Source organism: Lepidothrix coronata, unplaced genomic scaffold (genome assembly GCF_001604755.1).
Source record: "Lepidothrix coronata isolate B3197 unplaced genomic scaffold, Lepidothrix_coronata-1.0 Scaffold16, whole genome shotgun sequence".
Lineage (NCBI taxonomy): Eukaryota > Metazoa > Chordata > Aves > Passeriformes > Pipridae > Lepidothrix > Lepidothrix coronata.
In genome coordinates this window covers 4,975,472-5,000,847 of record NW_016690196.1, presented here as the reverse complement: position 1 = coordinate 5,000,847, position 25,376 = coordinate 4,975,472, and the positions used below count along the sequence as shown (strand labels likewise).

Sequence of the window (25,376 nt, the reverse complement as noted above, 5' to 3'; positions counted from 1 at the left end):
GTCTTAGAAGAGACTGATTCTTGTGACTACAATCTTTAGACTACATAAATGCTTCATAGCAGTTATAGCCTAGCCCACAAATTATGCAGGCCATGAGGCCGCAGTGCCTCAGAGTTGCTCTGTGCAATCAAAAGAAACAGTGTTTGCAAACCATGTTGTCCTATTAGAACGTGGACTTTGAGAAACCTGATAGAGCTAACAAGGGCTAACAGGCTATTGGGTCAGCAAGTTATGGAAAAACACTCTTCATTAATCTTTAACCGTGTATTTCTCCCTTACAGTACCAGTTCCTGACCCCGGAGCAATCTCAGAATAAATGCATTTTTTTCTCCTGGACATTTTTATACTTTCCTCTATTAAGCCCAAGCACCACAGATCACTCCTCCTCATCAGAATGCTCAGCTACAAATCCCTCACACTTTGTCCATTGCCATCCTCACTCTGTAAAGGAGCTTGCAGAAAGACTGCTCTATACAATAAGTGAAGGGAAGCCCTCTGCAACGAGAGTTACTTTTGCTGCCTTTTATCCTTGCCCTGGTAGATATTTCCCTTCATCAAATTAAGCCCAGTAACAATCACCAGTTTTAAAAACTTAGTACTGTATGGTTATACATCCAGATTGTCAAGAAGTACTTAAGCATTTTCACAAATCCTTTAACCCAAGTAATTAGTTCCTACAGTGGGGTACTTAACTGTGCATCACAAGGGGAGCTGGGAATCTAGCCAGGTTAGTGTTTTGGTTTTTTGATTCCCACCAGATATCTACTGCACTTCAGATAACACTGAAAAGCCCTCCCTCCCACCAAATATATCAGATGTAAACAGATGAAAGTTGAAATACAAAATAAGCTCAATGTTCAATAATTTCTGAGGGCATTTTATACTTTTAAGATCAATTTTGAAAATATAATTGATCACATCAATCAATTAGTAGCCCTTCAAAGCTTCCTTTTACGCAACAAAATGGTACTTCATTAGGGCTTACAGAATACTAGGAGATTCACATTACATTCCAAAACTTCGCCAACTTAACTCCATGTCAGTACTACAAGGTACAAAAGTAACTCCTAAGGTCACTACTTGTGCCACATTCAGAGGGAACAGAACTAATGAGTCAAGTCAGTTACCTCGGAGTTTTAAACTGTAAAATTCACTGCATTGTTTCTCCCTCTTATAATTGTTCTGCCCAAGCAACCCATTTAGCTAAACAAAACGTCCTCAACTCTAGAGAGAAAACTATTATCAAGCAAAGACAAACTATGAGGTTGTTTTATGTTCATCTAGTGAACTCAGCTCTATCTCACTTCACAGAAATAACAGGCCAAATGCTCTCTCATTCTGATTCCTCATTCTTTCAGATGTTTTAATCTGGAATGAATGGCAATGTAGCATCAATGCGGTTCAAAGTCATGCTTGTTGGTCACTAGTTTAAAAATGAAAGACAAATCCTAGTTCATTCAAAGCCTCCATGGCTTCCACCAGTTTGAATGTGTATCAAATACCATTATTACTGAACTCCACAAGATTTAAAGAAACCCTGAAGGACACAATGAAATATGTGAACATGAGGAAATATTAAAAATAAAGCGTAAAATAACGTTAGTGTTAATAGACCATCCTGACATACAAGAAGAGCACTTTATTTTATTTAGCTCATACTTTAGGAGGAAAAAATGCCAAAACTCTGTAGGTAGAACAAACTTTTGGGCGTCCAGATCTCCTTTAGTTCTTGCGCTACAAGAGAGCCCCAGTGAGGGGCAGTGTAAAACCACACTACCTCAGAGGATGCTGCAAGAGACTCCGCTATCAAGAATTATAATCTCTCTCTATACAGCAGTCCCTTCAATTGTGAAGGCCTTGCCTTCCATTTGGCCAGTGCAAGAGCCTTTGCACTTGAAGACAGGAACTTGCACAATTATATGCTTAGTGCAAGCATTGTTTTCTCTGCTGAAGACAAAGGCTACCCTTGCTGCAATTTTCACTAGCTACTGTATTGGAAATCTGCAAATTACGCTCTGTAAATAAAAGGGTTCTCTCCTCAATGGACAGGCTTTCCATGTACAATATAACATAGGTTTCACAGCAACTGTATTTTCTTTCTGCATACCTATCCTCTTTGTCAACTACTGCCCAAAGGAGTACAGATTTTAAGCTACTTCGAACAATTGAAATATATCATAAATCTGGAAACAGTCACTTAGCTGAAATACTATTGTTATTCATATTTCATTTACAACTAAATAAGGAAGAACCTATATCAATACATATAGTATATGTAGACTTTTTATTAAGAAAAAAAATATAAATCAAACTTTGGCAAATGAAGAAAAGCTTAACAAGACTAAGCCTCCAGCTCAAATCCTGCAAAACTAGTCAACAAAATTTTCACAGGAACCTTAACACATTCCCTGCATTCAACAAGATTTAATGGAATCACAAGTACACATGGGCTAAGAGAAGGGATGAATCACACTGCAATCTTAATACCAGGCCATACAGTAAAGTTGGTCTTGTCTTAAAGGAGACCTTTTTATGATCTTACTGCTAAAAGAGTCTCTGTTTTAACTAATTTCAGCTCAGTAACTGATTATATAGCCAAACTGGAAAGCTGAATAAGAAATTACCAGAAAACCAAGTCTACAATCCTGGACTGCCAGCCTATGGTGGAAGAACTTAATTTAAGAGAAAACAACATGAAAGGATTTTTCTTCTGGTTGAAAAGATATCCCTCTCCTAACAAGATCCAAGCATGAGCCAAACCAGAGAAATTTCAGGCCAGTGAAAATTAAAGTTTTAGTTTGGCTATAACACTTTCTCATTTTCATTCCTATCACTTCACACTCTCATTTAAGTGTTTTGCTTGGTAACTTAGTAAAGACTAATATTTTTAGAGGTACTTCTCAATCCTCCTTCTGTCCACTCAGCAATCATCACCTTCTACACATCTCAACGCTTTCCATGGATGCCTTAGTTTATTCCACAGTCCATTTTAAAAGGACAGACTATCAGCAAATATCTCAACAGCTAAGCTTGCAAAGCCAGAGACAAATAAGGGTCAAAGTGCAGACTTTTATTTGTGCACAAATCCTAAGAGACCCAGATCCTTAAGCAGTGTCCCAAGCAAAGAAATGACAGTAAGAAAATCACATTTCCACAGAGCAGAGCCAGAAGCAACTGTTTGTGCTGGGAAGCCTATGGGCTTTCTACAGGGCAATCCCTAGCAAGGGCTCTGCCTTACACATCACTGACTAGAGGCATGTGAACTTTGGAGAAACTCCTTTCCAAAGCATAATTTCAAATAGCATTGAATTATCTTGTGGAGCAAGTCAGTAGGAGAAAACAGAGTCTGTACATTATTTAAATAACGAAATGAAAATGCAGTAACATAGCAAAAGACAGATACAAAGCTGCTGCAACTTTCCTACATGCTGAAGTATCTGCAAGTGTAGAAGAATCGGGCTTTAGGGCTTCCTTCATTTTACGCTTTAGCTACCAGTAGCTTTCAGTATGTGAACTGTTGAGAGCATCCTTTGTCAACGCTGTTACTTTCACTATGCCTGAAACAACATCAGTGTAAAACGTGTTTTTACAGGTTTTATAACAGGGGCCTGAACTCATGAAGTCACAACTCCTGAATGCCACAACACAAACTCCCAGCCTAACCAAGTCGTCAGGTACAAGCAAAGCAGCAGATAATGTACTACAAGGCTTACCTCTCACGTTCCTGTGGACTTAGGTGTCCATATCAACTATCAGACTCTGAAGATGAGATCACAAGTCTGTCCACTTCTAGACCAGGCCATCACCTCTCTGCTTATAGAGCCACCACCTTCTGAGTAGCTTTAACCAAATCAGGTGGTAACACTTGTCTCTCCAGATTGTTTATAAGAGGCCCTTTGAATTCATCTGTATTAAAGTCAACTTCCCCAATCAGATTAGAAGTCCTTGACTCTTTGCTTCTCCTTTCATCAAACAATTTGCACTGGACTAAAGCTACAGATTTAATTATTCTATAAAAATAATCAGGCTAATTGCACTTCAGTTCTCTCAAACTGCATTCACCCAACTTTCCTAGATCAAATCTAACCTATTTTATCCTGTTATCATACACATTTTTAAAAAATGAAGGAAAAAATAATTCCAAATCTTTCCCAAAGCTACAGAAGCACAGGTCAAGAGGATGCAGCTTATTAATTTCTCCATTGTCCTGAAAAGATACAGATGCCTTGTGCTACTTGTGAAGACGTTTGTCCACCGTTCTCTTAAAATTCCCTCTACGTGCAGACTGCATACGTTCATTTACTTCACAGAATTTAGTCATCAAAGAAGATGCACCTAAAGTCTCCCCTGCTCCAATCTGGGTCCTGATTAATACAATTAATTATTTTATGCCTTCTACATCTCCTTTCAGCCTTTTCTTCTTCAGATTGAATAACACAAGTATTTTACTTTTTCAACATAGGGCATGTTTTCTGAAACCCGGAGAGCTTCTTCGCCCCAACCTCCTTTTCTGGTCTTCCTCCCCTAAGCTCAAATTCTTCTTTAAATATGCTCAAAAGCAAAGACAACTTTCAAGCTGACACCTCAATTTCTCTCTTTCTCCGCATTTTACTTTCAGCATCACAATATTGTTGGCTTATGTTTCATTTGTGGTCCACTAAAAACCTAGCTGCTTTAGTGAGTAACTGCTGTCTAGCTAGATACTCTGTATCTTTTTCTTGGTTATGCCCTACAAGGGCAAAGTCTTCGCACTCACTGCATTGCATCCTACTAACTTCAAACACTTCAAATGGTCAGGATCACTTGGAAACATAATCTTGACCTCTGCAACATACTAGTTTAGCGTCATCTGTGGATGTAATAAGCATACATTCCATTCATTCATGAAAATATTGTGTAGTAGCAGAGATGGAAGATAGCCCTGCAGAGTTCCATTCGATATATCCTTCCAGATTATTACTGGCTAAATACTCCAAGGTACAGCTACTTGAAACAGCTTAAATTCTGCTCAGGGGTAAGAAAATGTGAATATGCTCCGTACTACAGATACATTTAAGAATGACAAGGAAGGCTTGGACAACCTCAGAGCTACACCAGCTGGGGAGAAGTAACTAAAAAAAAACCGTAAAGTGACTAATTCGTTAGTTGTCTTTGGAAGGGAAAGTGAATTGTAAGAAAAATCATGAAAGGATACATTTTCATTTCCCTTGCTATAAAACTCTTTTTTTCCATGTAAATCAAAGACAATAGTATACCAGCTGTGAGCAGTCAACCTGAAGAAGTGTTAATTGCCATTAAGTGTAAGCACAGACAGGGATAGGCTGCATACAGTGTCTTTCTCTCCAGATATCTTCCATTTCTCCAGTATCCTCCTCTTTTTCCCACCCCTAAAACCTACATTCACAAATAAAGAAAAAACAAGTTCCAGAAATGATTTTTAATTGTTGATACCTTTAAATTTTGTTGCTTTTCCCTGCCTAGTACACTTTCAAATAGATTGAGCTGGAGTAAATCATATTAACCACGGAAGACAATCACTAACTTTAAACCACTGAAGTACTTGTACATTAAATTGAAATCAATTAAGTAATTCATCTATTTAAGAATTTTCATTTTAGCTTGTAAGGAAAAAAAAAAAAAAAACAAAAACAAAGGAAAGCCAACCTGGTTTGGAAAAAAAGGAAGAAAAAAGTCTAATTTGAGCAACTGGCCCCTGTCTCCAGTTATTGTTTTGTCCTTTATCAGTCTGTGAGATTACAAAGGCCCTTTATCAAACAGAAACCTTCAGCCTTGTTAAGGGACTTGAATACTAACCAAGTTGTTTCTCAGTCATCCTTTTTGATCGAAGAGAACAGGGGAAATTCCTCATGTGGTTATAGTGGGGGAGTAATTTTAAGCCTTCAGATCCATCTCTCCCTCCCTCTCTTTTGAACCACCTCCAATTTTCCAACATCCTTTTCCGAGCAGATCAGAATTAGTAACAAGATTTCAAAACCCTTCTCCCTAACAGCATATACAAGATAAAAATCACTTCTTTCTTCCCATCATCACTGCTTTGTTTATAAACAAGATCATATTTCTGCTTTTATTCTCACCATCTTACAACAGGAATTTTCCTGTATATACAGGGTAGCATTACATGACCAACCATTTCAGAATTCTTTCTTGTGCTGGCATAACAAGGTCTCCAAGCAGAATAAACTACAATGGCCAAAGAATTTGTTGTCCTTTAGATTTTATCCGTTTAGAGTCAGCATTCCCATTCCATTTTTTTAGGATGAATATACACATATATTAATCTAATTGACAAATTTTGCCAGCACAGCCACTGGTAGTGCTCAAATTACACTGTCCAGTAAGACCCTATTCCTTAGGAACAACAACAAAAATCCCCCCATAAAACTAGAATAAACAAACAAACAAAAAAAAAAAAGGAAAAAAAATAAAAAGGCTTTCCAAACTATCGTTCTCCAGCAAATAAATTGGATTTCTATTCTTTGGGTATAAAGCAATGCAATTCTTCAGAAAAAGAAAACATTTTATGTGAATGTGCTCAGGCTGTGAATCAATAAATCAGTTGAGCTTTCTCCATCTTCCTCATCAATATATTTCTTCACCAATGTCCACCACTTGCAAATTTGTACTGCAATAATTTTGTATTTATTAGCAGGCTGCTCACAAAAATATTATGCAGCTCAATGCAGTATAAAAGGATTGTTTCAGTAGAAATGCATCCCTCTTTGATGTTGACTTATTTCTGACATTTATTCTAAGATTCTAAATGTTTTTAAGACATGCTTTGTTGACATTTCAGAGGACTAACATTTTAAAAATCTGGCTGTGATGCAATATTAAATTAAATGCCTTATAGAGTCTGTTTTTGCAGTTGTGCTTTTGACCAGTCATTACAATATCTTAAATAATTCCTTTTTTTCAGTCAAGTAATTTTTTTCACCTTCCAACAGGTTTCAGTCACAGCTTGCTTTGAGCTTTGAAATATTAGCATCTTTTCTAGAACAATAAAAACCTTTCTTTCTTTTCTTTTCTTCTCCAGAGACAGGGATTTAATGAGCTCACTGTATTTTGTTGTTCAGCTCCACAGACTGAAACAGGTCCCTCTTTATTACTTTCTTCTTAGCTTTGTTGGCTAGTACATTCATATATATGGATTTAATACCATATAGTTCATTGGCTTTCAAAACCATGCAGATTTACACATAGGTATATGTCAGTACAAAGTCTGGCACGTTAACTAACACAGCCAGTGAAGGTGAGGTTATGCTGCATCAGATAGACTGTTCACTGAAGCACAGTCACACATTTCCTCCTACTAAGTCACAGACCAGATGAGCAAATAGCTGGGAATCATGAACTTATAAGCCACAAGGCAGACAGGCCTAAAAACTTGCCCATCCATTTTCTTAGGCCACAGGGAAAAACACTGTGAAATTTGACAAAAAACCCCCAAACCCTATAACCTGAGCCTATGTGCCACCTAAAAGACTGCTCTGGTTGAAATCTCATCTACTCAGGGAGAAGAAAGGAACATTTTTTAGCCAAAGCAGCTGCCTGACACAACTCAAGGCGTGTTCATGTAAGTGCTGATATTGCCATGTGGAAGAACTTGGGAAGATATGGACTGAAGAAGGCAGTGTTGCCCCTTTTGATGTCAGCCAGCACTCAGATCACTTTAAGTGGATTAACAAATCCACACTACACACCCTTCGTAATTCTGAGCAGGTTAGCATAGATGGCTTTCTCTTAACACAGAAGGTGTAGTTCCCCAGCCCAACTCTGCTCTCAAAGCCGGTTTAAGAAGTTCCCACTCCGGATTCCTCACTCCTCACTGCTGGTTCCTGGTTCTGCACTGCAGTTCCTTGTACCCTCTGTGGGCAGACAGACCTACAAGCCACACTGCAAACTGGTCACAGCAGCAGTTCTCCCCACTGACTCAGTTTACAGTACAGGCTTACCAACAGCTGCAGAGTGCCTGATGGCAATGCTTCAAGAGAGTTGCTGCCAGAAAGGCATTCTCCCCTTCCCCCCTACTGTGTGCACATGCTTGACCCCTCATAGGCCAGCTCAGTACACAGAACTGGGTGAAAACTAACTAGGAAAGGGGTGTAAAATCACAAGGCTAGGAGTGAGATTGCTACTTTCAGCTGCACCAAGTCATTTCAATAGCTCAGCTGATTCTTGAAACATCACTCTTAAAAAAAAAAGGAGTTCTGGCAGAAGGGATGGGCAATCCTTAACCAACTCTTCTGCAAGGAAAAAGTGTCCATGGATTCATATCCAGGTTTTATGCACTTCTGATGCAAAAGTGGCTTTGTAGCTCCACTTGTTTCTGCCTTAGGGTTCCCAAAACTGCTGTCATATTGAAATGAAGTTTTTCTAACTACAGTTATTATTACTATTTTATGGAAAGCATCTTAACAAAAGGCAATCTAACATAAAAGGATCTTGCAAGATTCCAATAAAAAAATCCCCCAACAACCAAACCCACAAAACCCTACCCTGAACTCCCCACCTCCAATTTTCAAATACCCTTCACCTCTAAGTCAAATATTCCTTATCATCTCCTTGAAACACACAAGTGACATAGGAATATCATAATCACCAGTCTATTATTCAATTCTCATAGTGTTTCACTTTAAATAAGTATTGACCACTTAAAGTGTCTGATAAACTAGTTTTAAAACAAATTCGAAGGCCAGAGAGCCCTCTATATGCAAAGGCTAACAATGAGGTAGACATATAAAGCTACAGAAAAATATAAAGTCACACAGGGCTCATTTGTTTTATTATATAGAAAAAGGAGGTGGGATAGGTGGAAGAAAGGAAATGTCTCAGTGGATTACAAAAATCTTCACTGAATTTCTTTTTTAGTCAACTCATACCCTTTTAAAGAAATGAGGCTAAAATAATGAAGTAAATAAGGCTTCTAAAATTTGGTTATCTATATCCAATTCCAAGTAGATTATTAATACAACTAAAGTAACCGGTTTATCACCCTTAGATGAAACAAAAGGTAAAACCCAGAAATTACATCTTCATTGTGAGTTTATACTATACTTCTAACAAAACAATTCCACTATTTGAAAGCACTGTTTGAGCAGAGGTAAGTATCTGGAGGAATAAGCGACAACTGGAAGACACGTCATAATGTGGTGCTGCTCTGCAGCATGTCAGTGACACCTGCAACATGCCCCAGCTGGCAGGGACACATCACACTGGACAGCAGTGCAGGGGTCCCCACTTCCTCCTGAGATCTCTCTGCCACAGACTTTCTGTTCTGTTAACTTGAGTTGCTTGATCAGACTCAATTGATCAGACTTCTTTTTTCTTGCAATATATCAAGTATTATCAGGGTGCATTCACTCTCTGTGCCAATAGTCATATTTCACATACTGCTCCTAAAACCTAAAATACTCAGCACTTGTGCAGAAGTGTACTGTCTGAACATTCAGAGTGGCACAGTGGCAATTGAGTGCTGAAGCTAGTTTACTGATTAGCAGCTGTTATTTCTTTCAAATTCTAAATCCATGTATTTAACTAAACTGTCCAAAATACTGCTGTCTCAAATCCCACTAAAGCTACCTTCTCAACACTCAGGGTTTTACCTCAGCCAGTATTCAGCATCTATCTTCCCATTACTGCAGCCATATTTCAAGAGATAAGTAGAGCTCTAAGACACAGCTTAAGCCAAATGGTGAGCGAGACGACAGCCTCTGTATAAGACAAGACTGGACCTTGAGCTTGCATGTGCAGGCAACATGACAGAATAATTAAATGGGTCAGGGAAGCATGTTGTATCCAACGAACCCAAGCAGATCTAGTGTACTGCAAGTCAAGTCCTGTCCTTTGCAGATTTCTGGAAAAGCATTTTGCAGACATTCGTTTTCACTCTGCACTCTGCAGGGGCTCCTGCTTAGAACTTTGCCTTGAAACTGCAAGAGAACATAAATCTCTCTGTTCAAAGGTCAATATTTCAAAGTGCTCCAAAATGGTCATTTTGTTTTCAGAAGTAGTGTCAAGGGAAAGCGTATTGGCGGCAAAAAGAAAACTCCTAGTAGGCAGTCACACTAGGGTAATGTAATCATGACTCACGCTCCTCACCCATTTCCTGACTAGGGCTGTGCATGATCAAAAGAAAGCCAGCCACAGTAATGCTGCCTCTCGTTAATGTTAGCCAGCCTGAAAGGATTACAAACTACCAGAAAACAAACCCATTGCAGAGTATCCTATTTAAAGCTTGGTATAAATCGACACTGACAAACACAGTGGCACAACACCAACCAAAACTACAACTTGCGTTTGTTGAGAGAAACAAGTTACAACTTTCTAAGATGAATTCTCCTAACCGAACAAACTCTCTCATGCACCTCTAGAACACTGTAAATCCTTGGGGTGCCTAGGGAGAGGCGAATATCCAAGTGTTAGTTAGTATCTAAAGAAATACAAGATACAAGGACCTTTTGAAGAGGATCACACCGAACTCAGACTGCTATAAAACAACTACGTCCTCCCCAGAAAGGCTGTAAAAGAACCCACACATGGGCCAAAGCAGTAGCTGGGCTTAAGTGGCTGTCACCTTATAAGAAAAGCACTGCAAGAGGCAATTTCTATCTCAGTGTTCCATCCTGTTGGGCAGTCTGAGTGAAGTGTGCGCTTAATGATGCAAATTGGTGTTCATTTGTATAAAGAGTTCTTCAGCAGAAAACAAATTTCAGATCCTTGTTGGCATCTCGGTCACATTTAATTTGTTCCAAAACCCACATTAATGGAAACCTCAAAATTAATCATATATTGCAACAGAAACTAGGCTAGACATTAGGTAACAAAGATGCCAACAGCCAGGTGCACCTCTCTGCAGCCCTCACAGGCCCAGATAGAATCATCGGAAAAGACCTTTAAGATCATCTAGTTCAACAAGACAATTCCTTTCCCTCCCTCCTACCTCAGAAAGAGAGCCCTACATTTGCAGGTCCCTTTCACTCTCTTTTATAAAGGCCAAGTAACTGCTAAACGTGCTCTTCAGTACCAGCCACTCCCAACAAGGGAGATCAAAAGGCAGAGAGATCCTGAAGTTGATCATTAAATACATAATCCATTGCCAAAACCATTGTCTATAAAATTAAGACTGGTCAGCAGTGGCATTCCACTTTCTGACAGAGTACTGAGGAGACCTATGCCAGGTGCCTGACAGCCAAATTCAATCCAAATTTAACAACCACTAGGCATTTTATTAATACCTCAGCTTACCTTTTAGTAATCTCAGACATTTCACTCCTCACATGATACTGAATACTGAGGGACAGGCAGGAGAATCAATCTGTTGATCAAGCAAAAAGTTATGTTTAGGTCTGACTAAACCAACTCAGTAAATATATTGAGCCTATACTTTATCCAGGCTGCAGTAATTACTTCAGAGTTGAGAGAAGCTGGTTTTGAAACAGAGCATACTATACCAAGGCCTTATATTGCGTTGTGACACTTGCTGCTAGACTGCTATAGCTCTGTTTGGTTGTCACATGTTTTGTTTACACAACTCTTAACAGCACAGAAATGAGGTGCAAGTGATCCCTTTGGGCATGGATGCACCTCCTATTGACCAAGAACGAGCCGTTACCACGTGCTGCAAGTCTTTCACACACCAATTCATACAACACAACTTTCCGTATGGAAAGCAGTGGGGGTTAGGCAGAAAAATAAAAACATAATTCAGGGACCTACTTTCCTAAGTAAAGGGCATGTTTATTTATTTAATCCTTTAATAAGTAGGTAAGATGAAATTCTACCTTTACTACAGGCTATTTAAAGCAAATTTCTAATGGCTCTTGCCATTAGAATTCAAGACATGGGAGCTTAGTGTGGTTTACATCCTTCAAAAATTTAAGAAAAGATGACATGTTGTAGAGCCCAGGACAGACACTTAAAGTGCAGACAAAAAATTCTGCTCAAACACTTGGGGGGCAGGGGGAAAATAACAGCTAGGGAAATTAAGCACTACTACAGCAACAACAAAAAAACCCCACCAAATACCAACTCAGAAAACAAAACCACTGTAAAGATGGTCAGAATCCAAGCCACAGAAGTAAGTGGCCAGGTATTCCCGATTTTCTTAGTGTAGACAAAGGAACAGAAATCAAGGTAAATTTCCTTGTCCCGAGTGCAAACTGTATCCTGAAAAAAACCCATAACATATAACACTGTAACAATGCATCAGGATTGCATTAACTTAAGGCACAGTGTGGGGCTCTCTTCTCTTGTAAAAGTCTGTACTGTTTTACAGAGATAGCCTTTGCAGAAACACAGGGAAGCAACAGACTTTACCTCCCTGAATTACAGCAGAGCACAGAGACAGTACACTCCAGAAATTTAATAGGGAACTTGCATCCGAGGAGGGCATCAGCATCTCAGTGTTGCTGCTTCAGTACTGGACCCTAAGAAATTAATGGATAATATAGGGCCTGTTCCATAGACTCTCTGGATATAGCTCACACGGGAAGGAATAGAAATATCATAATCAAAACACTTTGAAACACAGTCCCAGCAAAAGACATGTACAGTAACTCCCAGAAGGAAGATATTACCAAACTGGCATTCCTTCTTTCCCTCTGTACATGGGCGCTGGCCTGGGTTCACCAGAGGTATGCTCCTTCCGGCTGCAGAAGCAGCGGGGCAGCATAATTGGGCTCCTTCCTCAGAGCCCAAGGAAATCCTTACTAGAGGAAATTATTAAATTGGTCACCAACAGCTACAAAGATCAATGTTAGAAGTAGTTCATCAACACCCCTATAGCTACAGTCATAGGCTTCTTAAGTTAAACCACATACTTGAGGAAAATGGGATTTTAATACTGTTGGTTTAAGTTCTCTTACAACACAGAGTATTAAATACGGTTTATCCTACAATAATTCAAATCATATATATATCTTCTTAAACAAAAATCCAGCCATAGACACTGCTGTTAAACTCTTCCCATTCCTGAAAAGACCATAACCCATTCACTTTAGAGAACAAAAGTGGGAAGGCAAAGACAATTTAGCATTGGGAAGAGAAAAAAAGCTCAAACAACAATGAAAACAAACAAAAAAAATCTGCACCTAGTCAGTAAACTAAAACTCTCCAAATACAACACATTAGCATCTTGCAGTAGAACAGTTAACTTTTTTATAGTCACCAGGTTCCCAGGTTAATGGCTCCTGATTAAGTTCACGTCTCCCAAGGTGAGTGTTTCAGACTGTCTGAAACAAGGCAGGCAATTTCACTTAAGGTACCAATAGGGGCTGAAAGAGCATTACATCTTAAAGTGAAATCTCAATTTTAAAAACAAATAATTGTGAATACCTGAAAAATTCAGAGAGACTGTTAATCTGCCTTGCATTTGGACTGTTACATCCCCAGTGACTTACTATCCAACAGACAAACTGAGTGCTGCTTTAGAACTTGATTAAGCTTAATAAATATTTAAACTCCCTTAATAATTCTTGCTAGTGACCTTTCTTATGCAGAAGATACAGAAAATTTTCTTAAGTGTTTTTTCCAGATACCAAAATATTCTTCTTGGGCTTTCCACTGAAATTCTGTCATTTGCTTTGTACCTGGAAACAGTCATTTTCTCCTTGATCAGCCACTTTTTGGTAGCTTTAAAAACAATCGAGATGAATTTTCTTTAAAGTCACTTAGTATAAATCTTTTTTCTCTTTCTCTCTTTCAGCAGTATTTGAATCATTGTAATTACTGGAAGCTGTAACTACTGCAAATCAGATGATCTGAATCAAAACTCTCGCTTTACAAAATAGATGACAAGATACAAACTGCTCCATCAGCAGTGGAAGGATAGGTCTGTACAACTTGCAATATACACAGCTCCTCTTTCTGCCCAGTACATCCACTGAAAATTAAAAGAAAATTCTTTTTTCCCTGTCATGGAATTTCACAGATCAATTATGACTTCTTATACACCAGCTTAATATGCCTGATTTCATACGAGTTTCTGCCCATTTGAGTCCTCTAAAAGGTACTGTCACTCCCAAGCCAGACTAACGTTACAAAGATAAGTTGTAGCTTTTTCTTCTATAGGCATCAGGACTTGCGGCCTGCATTGCCAGTGGATGCTCTCAAACTCTTTGCTTTCAATTCATCCGTTTCTGTTGGAGAAACCACCCTAAGATGATCTGCACTGGAAGACTGAGGATCAGGGGCAGGAGAGAAAAATCAATAGGCAGATAATGGAAATGAGAGGAACAGAGCGATTTATTTGAATCTTTGTTATTTTTTTTCTTTTTTTCAAAGAACTGACCATTATCTAATTCAAACAGCTGTGGCAGAGCCAAGAATCATATTGACACAGAACTGGGTAACAACTCAGGAAAGGCCTATAGCTTGTCATAGACAAGTTCCCAATAGTCTGCTCTGGCTTTTATCATTCAAGATATGAAGTATTTTCCCCTAAATTCATGGCATTTCTTTTAAAATATAAATGAAAAGCATTTTTATCTAGGGAAAGGCATACTAAATTTTTAGAGCCTTTCTGTCCACAGATTATGTTTTCTTGGCCATCAACATGATTATGAAGGTTGAAAGGGCAAATCTCCTGGAAGTTATAAAATGGAGCTCTCATCCAAAATGTTGTTGTAAAGTTCTCATATTTCAGCACAAAATACAAATAAAAGACAAAAAAAGCAGATATTTGTGTTTGACACTACTTCAAATCCTGCATGGAGAACCAAATAAATTCTTTCCTGTGAAACTGCCATGAACAGTTTGAGATCTGGAAACTTTAAAAGCTGTTTCTCCTCTGACATGCAAGCAAAAGGGCACACATTTCACAGTGACTTAGCCTATTCAAAATGAACAGGAAAAACTTAACATTTTAAAGTACAGCTTTCTAACAAGGGTATCTCAGATGCATGACTGAGCAGAGTCCATGTCCAACTTCAGATACTCGGTTCTGAAGAAAAGCACAATGAAGAAAATTCCATGTGGCTTCATTTACTTTTAGTCAAGAGAAATTGAAATAGTTCTTGAATTTGACAATATAACTGTAATTTCTTTTCAAGCCACATCTCCCATATATTGTTACTACTGTAAAACTTGACTTTGGGATCACATTTGTACTTCCAGGATATTTATCCAAAAACTACAAACTACAGCTATCTCACCAGATGGACTGAAAGAATATAGAGTCAGAGCACCTGAAAAATCATCTGTTACCATTTCAGTCGAGGATCTTTAATGTACACATATGTACATACACAGACAGCTGCTCCTACTTCCGCAGATACCACACTGATTTATTACAGAGAGAATATACACAGTTTCTTAGATGATGCCTTTTTAACATGTCCACCTACTCTTCAGATGCCTTGAAAGCTTCTATTTTAAAGCTCATTTTCAGTTGTTTATAAATATCAGACATTGCCATTCAAGCCAACATTTACTATCCTCATTCTGCAGCAATCTGTTTGCTTATTATGAGGATTAGAAAGAGGTGGAAGAATTTTAACCAAAGTTTTTAAACTGTTTCTCTAACAAGACAATACAGAATTAAATTATGTATTCCTACTCCCCTGCTTTACCATAATGCCCTTTACTCCTATGGATACACCACCCACAAAAATCTGCAGCATTGTTAACAGGTTCTAGCACTTCTGTACTTTTAAAGCTAGTCCTGACCTTAAAAGTTGTACCTGGGAATGTGTCTTCTCCTGTCACTGTGAATCACCAAGACAGGCAATTTTAAGGTGTTAAACTATATCATTTTTACAAGACTCTGGTGGTGTCTGCCACCTAGAATTTTCCAAAATCCTCTCTATTAAAAATACCACCCCTATAACTTACATTGCTCTACCCCCACAAACAACTCAACAGGTGGGAATAACCATCAACCCAATTTCAGAGGAAGGACAGAACCTTTGCATAAAAACTAGGAATGCGGAACCAGGAGACGGAAAACAGTGGAAGTGGGGAAGGGTAGATGCAATGAACAAAGACACGTAAGCAGGTTTGATGCCTGAAAATTAGCAGGAATTTAGCAATAGGAGTTATTTTCATGTTTAGATTATTCATTTGGGCACTGAAGCCTGCTTCTTTCCTTGCAGATTATATATTTGTATTTTCAGAGATTACCTGAATACACTTAAAAGATTTACACTTGAATGGATATACTATTCATACCAAAGGCAGTGTCAAAAAGCTTCCAACTTTTCTGTTGCTGCTTCATTAGATGCTACTCCTGTCTCTTCCTCCTATACACCTGTCAGTGCATATTTCAGTAATCCAAATATTATACCATGTCACAAAATATCTTATTTACAATGTATATTCCTCTGCCAAAGTAGAGGCATGGTTGCAGTCTCGAGGTAAAAGAACAACTCCAACTAAAAGTGAAATTAATTCTCAGACAAAAACCTGAAAACTGTCCACAGCATAAATCGCTTGATTGTCTGTTTCAAGAAGTAGGTTTTATTTTTGTCCTCACTCCTTTAGGAACTCCTACAGATTCATAACCTTCTTGGATTCTTGCTATTGTAACTCTTCTTCTTCAGGACTAGAAGTATATATTTTTAAGAGAGCTGTACAGCCCACTGTCTTAAAATGGATTACTTTGTTGTCTTTGCTGTTGACCTCAAGGGATCTTATCTAAAAGACTCTGGAGGCTGAGATGGGTATTCATCATGCCTGAAGGTACATAGAGGTAAAACCACAAGAAGATAGCCTCCCTCTCCACTAAAATCATACCGTGCAAGTGGGGAAGGGACATACAGAGCAGAGCAGCTGCCATACAAATTACTGGTCTGCTCAGTCCACTATCTTGTTCCTAACAACAGATTCTCTATTCAGGCTGTACGACTTCTTTGTACCACTGATTACTTTGCATATTATTAATAAGAAACAAGTTAGACAGATATGATAACAGTAACAATCCAACCTTCTCATTTAAGATTTTCATCAAACCAACTAGATGCTAGAGTTGCCTTCCAGGCAAGATGATCAAATTGAGCAATGTATTACTATAAATCTGTATTTCTGTAGCACCAAAGCCCTAATCACAAGCCAGGTATCTGGTATATTAAGAATTATGCAGACATAAAATGACAACTACAAAATCTTACAGAAGACAGTTCTTCACTTGTTGCATCTTTTGGGGATATTTAGCTTTACAACAGAACTGTTATTGGTATGAGCATCACCTCCCTCCTATTTCACCTTCCCATTCCAACTCTTTGGACTGAAGTAAAGTACAATTCTGTATGCCATATTTGCAACCTATGCATGAACATGCTATTCCATTCTTCACTTCCATATTCCCATCTGTTTTTTAAACATCCAAGCAGAAGAGATCCCCAGATGCACTACATCTTATCATCTTATGAACCATGGTTATTATTCCAAGGTCATCTAATAGAGGAGCCACAAGCAAGCAAAGAATCAGCTTAAACTTGATGAAGAGCAGTGATCTTTCGTATCTGGAGCAGAAACATGTGAGCTGCATCTGACATGCAGGAAAATCAATGGCACTGTTCTTTCCTTGTCCCTCTTTCACTTATCATCTAGCTCTCCTGCTGTTCAAGCCTTAAATTGGGCTCACCCACAATATTATTTCTAGCAGCCACACTTCCTTAAAAGAAGGGAAACACTACATAACCACATACCATCTTACAAATGACTACAGACAAGTCATGGAAAAGGTAAAAAAAAAAAGAGTGCCTTTGCAGGGACCACAGAGCTGGGGAGAAATAGCATGGCTGACCTTTACATCAAACCATAAAGGGCAGAATCTGCATCATCTTTTTCCTTCACCCTCACTGTGGCATGTGCAGCTTTTAGTGTCAGAGACGCTTTTGTTTTTATTCTTTGTGGTTACAGAAACATGGTTAAGAACCAATGAGTCACATGAATGCTTCAAATGACAGGGAGCTCATAAAATTCAAATTGATTAAGCTATCATTTGAAATCTGAATATTGAGAAGACTGACCTAACTATTCTCTGGAAATAAATTTTTACCAAACTGAAACTATGCTTTAGTTCCCAAAAGACAGTTTATCAAATAATCCAAAAATAAAAGACCAAAAATTAAAACTGATTGGCCATTCCCCTAGAGAATTAATCATTAAAAGCAGCAGCAAGAGTGCCTGAACAAGATGCTGTTTCTAAATGGTAGTTGTTACACAGAAGACAGCATATTTATGGTGTGCATCTCAAGCATGGCAAAGGGGAGAGAAAAAGCAAACCAAAACATTCATCCTAAACTCTACCACATTTTGGACTAATCTTTGCCTGCAGATCTAATTTACCCAATCTCACAAATAAACAGAATTAAAGTCAAACTAAATCAAAATATACAATGAATCATATTAACTGAGGTAAAAAGGTAAAGTTAGAGGTTTCTAAAAAATACGTAGACCTTCATGAAAGAGATACATTTAGGCTTTACTTAAGTAGGATTGAAGATAAACATAAGAAGGAATAAAGAATGGAACTTGTTTCTTATCACAATATCTTGATTAATACAATTTAAAAGGTTGGATTTAGGAAGTATTACAACAAAGAATATATAAAAAATTGTTCTGGTATCATAAGGATTTTTTTAAGGTTCTAAATTACTAAAGTATTAATTTTTTGTAAAATTTAAAATCTTTTTGAATGACTTCTTGATGATATAAATGAAATATGGGAAAAAAATAAAAGAGCAAGAACATAAATGTGGGGCAAAAATCCCCAGCAACACTGGCATTACGTTCCTGTACATCACTTGGGTACTAGTCCATCATTTAAGTGCTAGAAAAAACAAACACACAAAAAAATCCTGTCTACTAGACAGGAACTGACCCAGTCATATGGCTTGAGAAAGTCACCTTCTTAAAAGTCAATAAGGAGCTTTAATAGAATAGAACAGAGAAAGTGTTTATCAAGACAACAAGATCCATGTGCCTCTTCTTCGCTAAAGACTTATTACTCATGCGCTTACAGGTATCAGGGTTTCTCCTAGGGAAGATGATGACTGAGAACTCTGCTGGTTAGAAAGCTGGTTTCACAACCACTTAGGAGAAATGCTTCATAGATGCTGACTGTGGTGGCAGCAAAGCACCTTTGATCTTCTTTGCAGAGTATCACTGAGAATTATGAACCCCATAATTAGAAATATCGTATGTAGAGCACTGAAGTTACAAAGTCACAGAACGCAAAGTAAGAAAATCCCAAGACTATATTACATTACTTGTCCAATCATTCTTTGGTTCTTTGACCATTTGCACCACCCAAAAGGACTATGACAGAGCAAGACCTTCAGCTTTAGCCCAGAATGTCGAACAGATCCTTTCTTTTTGCTACTTCTCACCTCATCCACCCCACATACTGTTTAAGGCAAGAGGGCTATGAGAAATAACATGACCATAATGCACTTATATATGTATCACCATTTTCTGCAGGCTTTTTCCAACTTACGAATACTTGCTTTTTCCAGCATAACAGGCTTTAGGGTTTTTGGTTTACTTGACTTAAACGTTATACTGTACAGACTTAAGTCAACTCGAAAAAAATGAAATTTCAGACTAATAATTTGCTTTTACTTACTATTTTTATAGTAGTGTCTAATATTCTAATAGGAAGAACCCCACGTGGAATGAAGACTCAACACCTGTTTCCTTTGTTTGAGGCACAACACAAATCTTCAGATGCATATAAAATTCCTACAGCAAAACAGTGAGAAAGGGACTTGAAACATCTGGTATTTCAAAGGGACAGGAAAAAAAATACTATTTTAGGTCTTTTAGGCAAAGACATGAAGTAGTATTTATTTTTAGAAAGTTCTCTACAGATGACTTGAAAAAATTAATTGCCATCTAAATGCATCTAAACAAGCTTGCAGACTTGACTAAGCAAGTCATACCTAGTTTCAGCTCCTCATCAGCTCTTGTATCTCTACAGAAGGTCAGTTGCTGTTTACACCTAATCACAGAAAAGTTCACTTAGCTCATTCAGAATGAGCCCCAGCACAGTAACTCAATGTATCAGTCCATTTAATTTCTTATCTGACTTGTTCCCCGTTGACCTTTATGATAGAAATCAAAGCAGTGTATCAGACTTGGTGAGCTTTCTTCTATTATTCAGTGTAAGTAAATAGTATGAACACAACATTTGCATAGTTAAGTTGTATGTTGTTGTACCACCCACAGCGGGGGTTGAAACCCTTAATGTGGCTCCCTGGCATTCAAGTGATACTAGTCATCAAGTTTTAAGAGTATTGCACAACTTTCACGATTTCAAAGGTAAGTATAACAGTAATTCAAATTACTTGTTCTAAATATACATTTCAGCGAAATGGTCCTGCATAAAAAGCTACAAAGATCATGAAGATATAATTTAGTTTGAGTACTTAGAAAACACTTTCACATTTTCAGATCTTCGGGTACTAAAAAGTGCTACTTGACTGTAGGTTTAGCCCGTAAATGGCCTGCAAATGGCTTATCTCCCCTCTTTAAAAAACAAAAACACAACACAAAAAGGAACCAAACACATTCAGCAGTTCCCTAGCCTCTCTAATGAAAAATCTCAGTTGCTTACTAGCTGCACTCTTGCGGACTTAACTAGTGGCAATACCATAAGACTAACGTTTGTTTCTATACTTGACTATTTATTCCATAAATGTCAATGAAACCTAAGTAAAGGTATAAATATATCTCGTCACCCTGGCCAACTCCATCCATTTGTAATCATCTCATTATATCTTGGCAGTGTGTTTTCTGAAGCTTTACTGGTCTTGATTTAACCCTTGAACTATGAGGAAGCTAGTCTTCTTGTCAGCCAGGTCCAGCTGCTCCTGTTTAGAGTCACCTTCCCAGGTGCATCAGTATCTTTGCTCAATAACCTTATGAAGGTAAATGCATAACATTGTAAAATACTGTAGGTAATGCTTATCTGCATGAATGTCATCCAGAAATCTTTCTTATTTTAACGCAGCACTAAAGGTATGTCTCTTCATCACGAGGTTTACCTGAGCTTGTACTCATTCTGCCATCCTGCAAAAGCCTGTACTCTGTAGGTGGTGCTTCAAATCCGCTCTCACTGCTCTACCCAGACACCTCCCTCAGTACCAGCCAGCTGCTTTCCCTGGCTAGCAACCGGTCTGCTTTGTAGTGAGAGGAAATCATTTAAAAACAGTCTGAACACAATTCTTCCCACATCCTCATTTAAGTTCAGGCTTGAGTTTATTAGGGAAATTCATCTTGCTATCACACAAACTAACAAACACAGGATATACTGCCATTCCTGTAACTGCTCTACCCATGGGGATACCATGGCTATTAGGTACAGACCACTCAGCTGGTTCAGTTTTACCACTGGGGGAAGAAGAGGTAGCCAGCTCTCCACAAAACGGTGAAGATCTTGAGAAAATACATTTACTCTGGCTTGATCATTGTAAGAGGAAAGAAATTATACTTTTGCTTGATTGTTTGTTACCAAAACAGTAACATCTGCATGCAGGAGGGTGAAAGCCTGTTTTTGATGTTTTGCATGATTATCAAAGGCCAAACAGGCACCAGGTGACCCAGTCCACAGCAATTCTGCCAACTAGGGTGAGGAATGGGAGGAAGAACTGGTCAGAGAGCATTGCTGAGCCCCTGGGACACAGCCTCACTGACAAGAAGTGAAGAACTTGGTGGCAAATTCTGCATGGCAAAGGGAAATTTGTTTTTAAATGTGAGTTCCCTTTCCTGCCCCAAACTATTTCTCAAGACTTGGGCAGAGGACCAGAATTTCTTCTATAAGGAGCCACCTAGCTTAGAAGACTATAAACCAAAGCACCATACCCAATTATGAAAAGCTGAGAGCAAAACATGTTTTGCCATGAACAGTGGCTTCTGTTGGTTACTGTAAAGCTGATATAAGTGGTTTGGAACAGTTTTAGACGCCTCTTTGAAGTCAATGTGACATTTAGCCACAGCATTTAAATAGGGATGGTGCAGAGCCACATTGCCGCAGGGAAAGAGTGGCTCTGAGCTGCCTCTTAGGGTGATATCCATCTCTTTCCTTTCTAAAATTCACCCAGGCCACCTCCTGGTGATCCTGGCTGGCTTTACCAATCACAGAAGAGAAGCAGAACCACTGAGGTAGTTTCTGCAGTCAGATTTTTACCTCTGTGGATGCACAAGAGCACAGTAACTGTGATTATCTTTAATCTAAGGAGAAGATAGGCCCCATTGTTTCCTTCCCAGATACCGCTGGCTTATGCTGAAGCCAGGAAAAATCATTCCCTTCAGTACCATCCTACCACCGAAGAACCTGCTCAGTTCCTCTCCTCTGTATGCTGTAATACAAAACAAATGTTCAAAGCAAGCAGTGTCTTGAACATATGAGTTTTCTCTTACTTTTCTTAATGTTTCTGCTGAAAGGCTATTTTTAATATGCCATAGAGCTCAAGTAGATCTTAAAGCTAACGCTAAAATAGGCTCAAGCCTTTCACTTTAAAAATAAATCCTTCCAACAGTAATCACCTGCTGATACATGCTTTTATGTTTAGCCAGCTGCTGAGATGCCACATCTGTCACTTCTTGCTTCCAGAAATGCACTTTCCTTTTCTGTAGGGAAGGAGAAAATTCAGCTCCTAGAATTGCACTGAGTATCATGATGCCTTTTTTGGTATCTCTGTCATTCCTCTAAACATCTGAGCCATGGCACATGGATTATAAGATTTCTAGTAGTGTGTATCTAAGGAATTTTTCAGCTTTAGATTTTCATACCTTAAACCTTCTGATTTTTTTCCTCTACATTTTGCTGAACAATGTTACATCCTTACAATATATTTGTAACTGAAAATAATGGTCTATGAGTGAGGAATTTCATTTGCGGGAACATTCTTTGTCTCCCTCCCCCAATTATTTTTCAAAGGAAAGTAAGAGATCAGGATCATATTTGTTACATTATGCATTTCATAATAAAATCTCTTCCTATTTTAAAACATAACAACAATCTACAGTGACGCAAGTCCTAAATTAATTGCTTCCTCTATTTTGGTCTCTTTTAAATTTCAACTGAAAATAAATCAAGTCCTTCTTATTAATCTCCAGCCCGCATTTCTTCATCAGCAACCCAACGCAAATTCTTCTTGGGTTCACGACTTGAACCTTTTGCTCCACGACCAGCATCAATCCGGGCCACTGACTTGCTCCAAGTGTCCTGCCTGCCCTCGGTCTAGGTCCGGGTCCCGGTCCAGCCCAAGCCCCAGCCGGGCATGCCGTGGCGGCGCACTCAAGCGCACGGTTATTCTTCGGCAGGAAGGTGCGGCAGGGGAAAAGGGGGACATCCCTCACAAAAAAAACCGCAGGCTGTTTCAGGGGGATGTAAGCTAGGTATGCCTTCTGCCTCCAAGGCGAGGACATAAAATCGGGTATGCCAAAATACACTGAGAAGGAAGTTTAAACCAATTGTAGGAGCGAATTTCAGCTCGGAATTTCAGTGATGTAGAAACACCCTGAGAGATCTTCGCGACATCTCGGGCATGAACCCCGCGAGCAGCCAAACACGATCATTAATGGATACTCTCCTACCCACCCCAAAATGCGTCCCCTCCCTCCCAGCCCCTGAGCCGGCGCTGCGGCTCCGCCGCCGCTCCCCGGGGCAAGAGGGGCAGCGCCGGGGTTCGGAGGCGCAGCCCGGCCCGGCGGCCCTCCCGCCCCGCGCCCCGCTCCCCAACTTACGGCGCTGCCGGCGGCTCCCCCGCCGCTCCTCCCTCCCGGGCTACCTCCCTCCCGCCGGTGCGGAGCCAGGAGGGCAGCGGGGCCGCCCCTCCGCGACTCGGGGCGAGCGCGGCACCTGCGAGCGCCTGTCAGTGCGCGGGCGGTGGCGCCCCGTGTCCCGGGGGCGGGCGCGGGGCCGCGGGCGGCGAGCGGGGCCGCGGGGAGGCGGCGCTGCCGCCGGCGCTGCGGGCGGGGAGGGCGGGCTGCAGGGAAATCCTGGCACCGCGGAGCGCCGCCTGGGAGGCGGGCAGGGAGGCCAGGAACAACCACAATAACAATAAAGGGGTTTTGCCTTCCCGCCCCCCCCCTTTTTTTTTTCTATTTTTGAGCTCATTGCCGAGGTGGCGGCGGGATACCTTCCCTACACCCCAGCAGCGTCCTGCTGAAGCCCTCGGGTGGGCAGCCCCCGTCCCCCGAGCACGGTCATCTCGGAGGTGTGCTTAAAAGCTGATGATTTTCCGCCTCAGCCCTCTTCCCCCTCACCTCCTCGACGCCCCGATCCTTCGGGGTGAGGCTCAGCCCGGTCTCCGCCCGCTACGCTCATTCATCCTGCCTGTCCTCCATTATTTACGCGTTGTTAAGGAGCGCTTGGGCTTCCACGACTCCGCAGTCTGCGATTTGCAGGTAAACGGCAAACACTGCGAGAGCTGGGGAGGCGCAGGGGCGTCTCCCCCCGCCCAGCGGCGGGGCCGGAGCGGGGCGGCGGAGCGCTGGTGCTGAGCGGGGTGCGGAGCATCCAGCACCGGCTCCGAGGGACCCGCCGCGGCCAAGCGCCCTGCAGTGAAAGATTTAAGGGCACCTGCCCATCTGTTTTATACAAGTGAAACTGCCTTGCCCAGAACGGGAAAGGGCTCAAAATAGCTGTTGGCAGTCCAGCAGGTTACTGACTAGGAAGCCCATAAATACTGCGCTGATGTTAAATTTTTTACAAGTTCCCTGCTTAATCCAAATAGAGACCCCGCTATTGTTTCACTTCTCCCAGTGACATCCTCCAAAAGGTTTCTGTTGGCAGGTACTCAACACTCCGTGCCTGACAGTTTTACCGAAGGGTCATTTTTCAAAATGTTACTTTTGGCACTACCATACAAGCCCTGCATGTGCCCTCATTGAAATATTAAGTGTGGTATATACCTTACCCCGGCTAAGGTATTTTTATAAATATTTGCATAATTTTCATTACATATGGCATTTTAAAATCAGTGTAAACAGTGGATGCATTGTATATAAACATATACTTAGTTTAAAATATGTTTACCTACCCACATCTGGGTGAGAGAATTTTCCCCTTTGCTCTCTTTGCGTTGGAACACTTTAACAGTAACACACTTTACCACAGGGCATTTGTATTTTCTTTTTTGTAAATACAGTGCCCAGATTCAGAGAACATGATCATTTCAAGGTGTTGAGACTGTAATGTTCAGCATACCTGCAGACCACTGTGCCCTTACATATGCAGGGTGCTGTCACTGGGCAGGAAGCATCATGCCATACATAGCGGTTTATATCCTGATCCTGCTATGTGAAATAAAAGTTACACAGAAAATAGTGACCTTTCACATGAAATTTCTCGTTGCTGAACTATTTTTAATTCTATGAAAATCTTAATTTACATAACATGATTTTAAAAA

At 39.9% G+C, this 25,376-nt stretch overlaps 1 protein-coding gene across 4 annotated transcripts in view; it reads right to left on the bottom strand.

The window, feature by feature from the left end:
* Window positions 1-24,393, bottom strand: part of CDC42EP3 (CDC42 effector protein 3) — a 27,012-nt gene extending 2,619 nt beyond the window's left edge. Inside the window, exons 1-2 of one of the 4 annotated variants that reach the window (XM_017806824.1) lie at window positions 24,232-24,393; window positions 19,586-19,701 (exon numbers count right to left, since the gene is read on the bottom strand). The gene's annotated coding sequence lies outside the window, so the exon portion shown is untranslated. Of the gene's footprint in view, window positions 1-18,980; window positions 19,009-19,585; window positions 19,702-23,709; window positions 23,795-24,231 lie in introns of those variants that run through there. The other 3 variants (XM_017806823.1, XM_017806826.1, XM_017806825.1) reach the window with 3 other exon arrangements.
* Window positions 24,394-25,376: the final 983 nt, after the last annotated feature.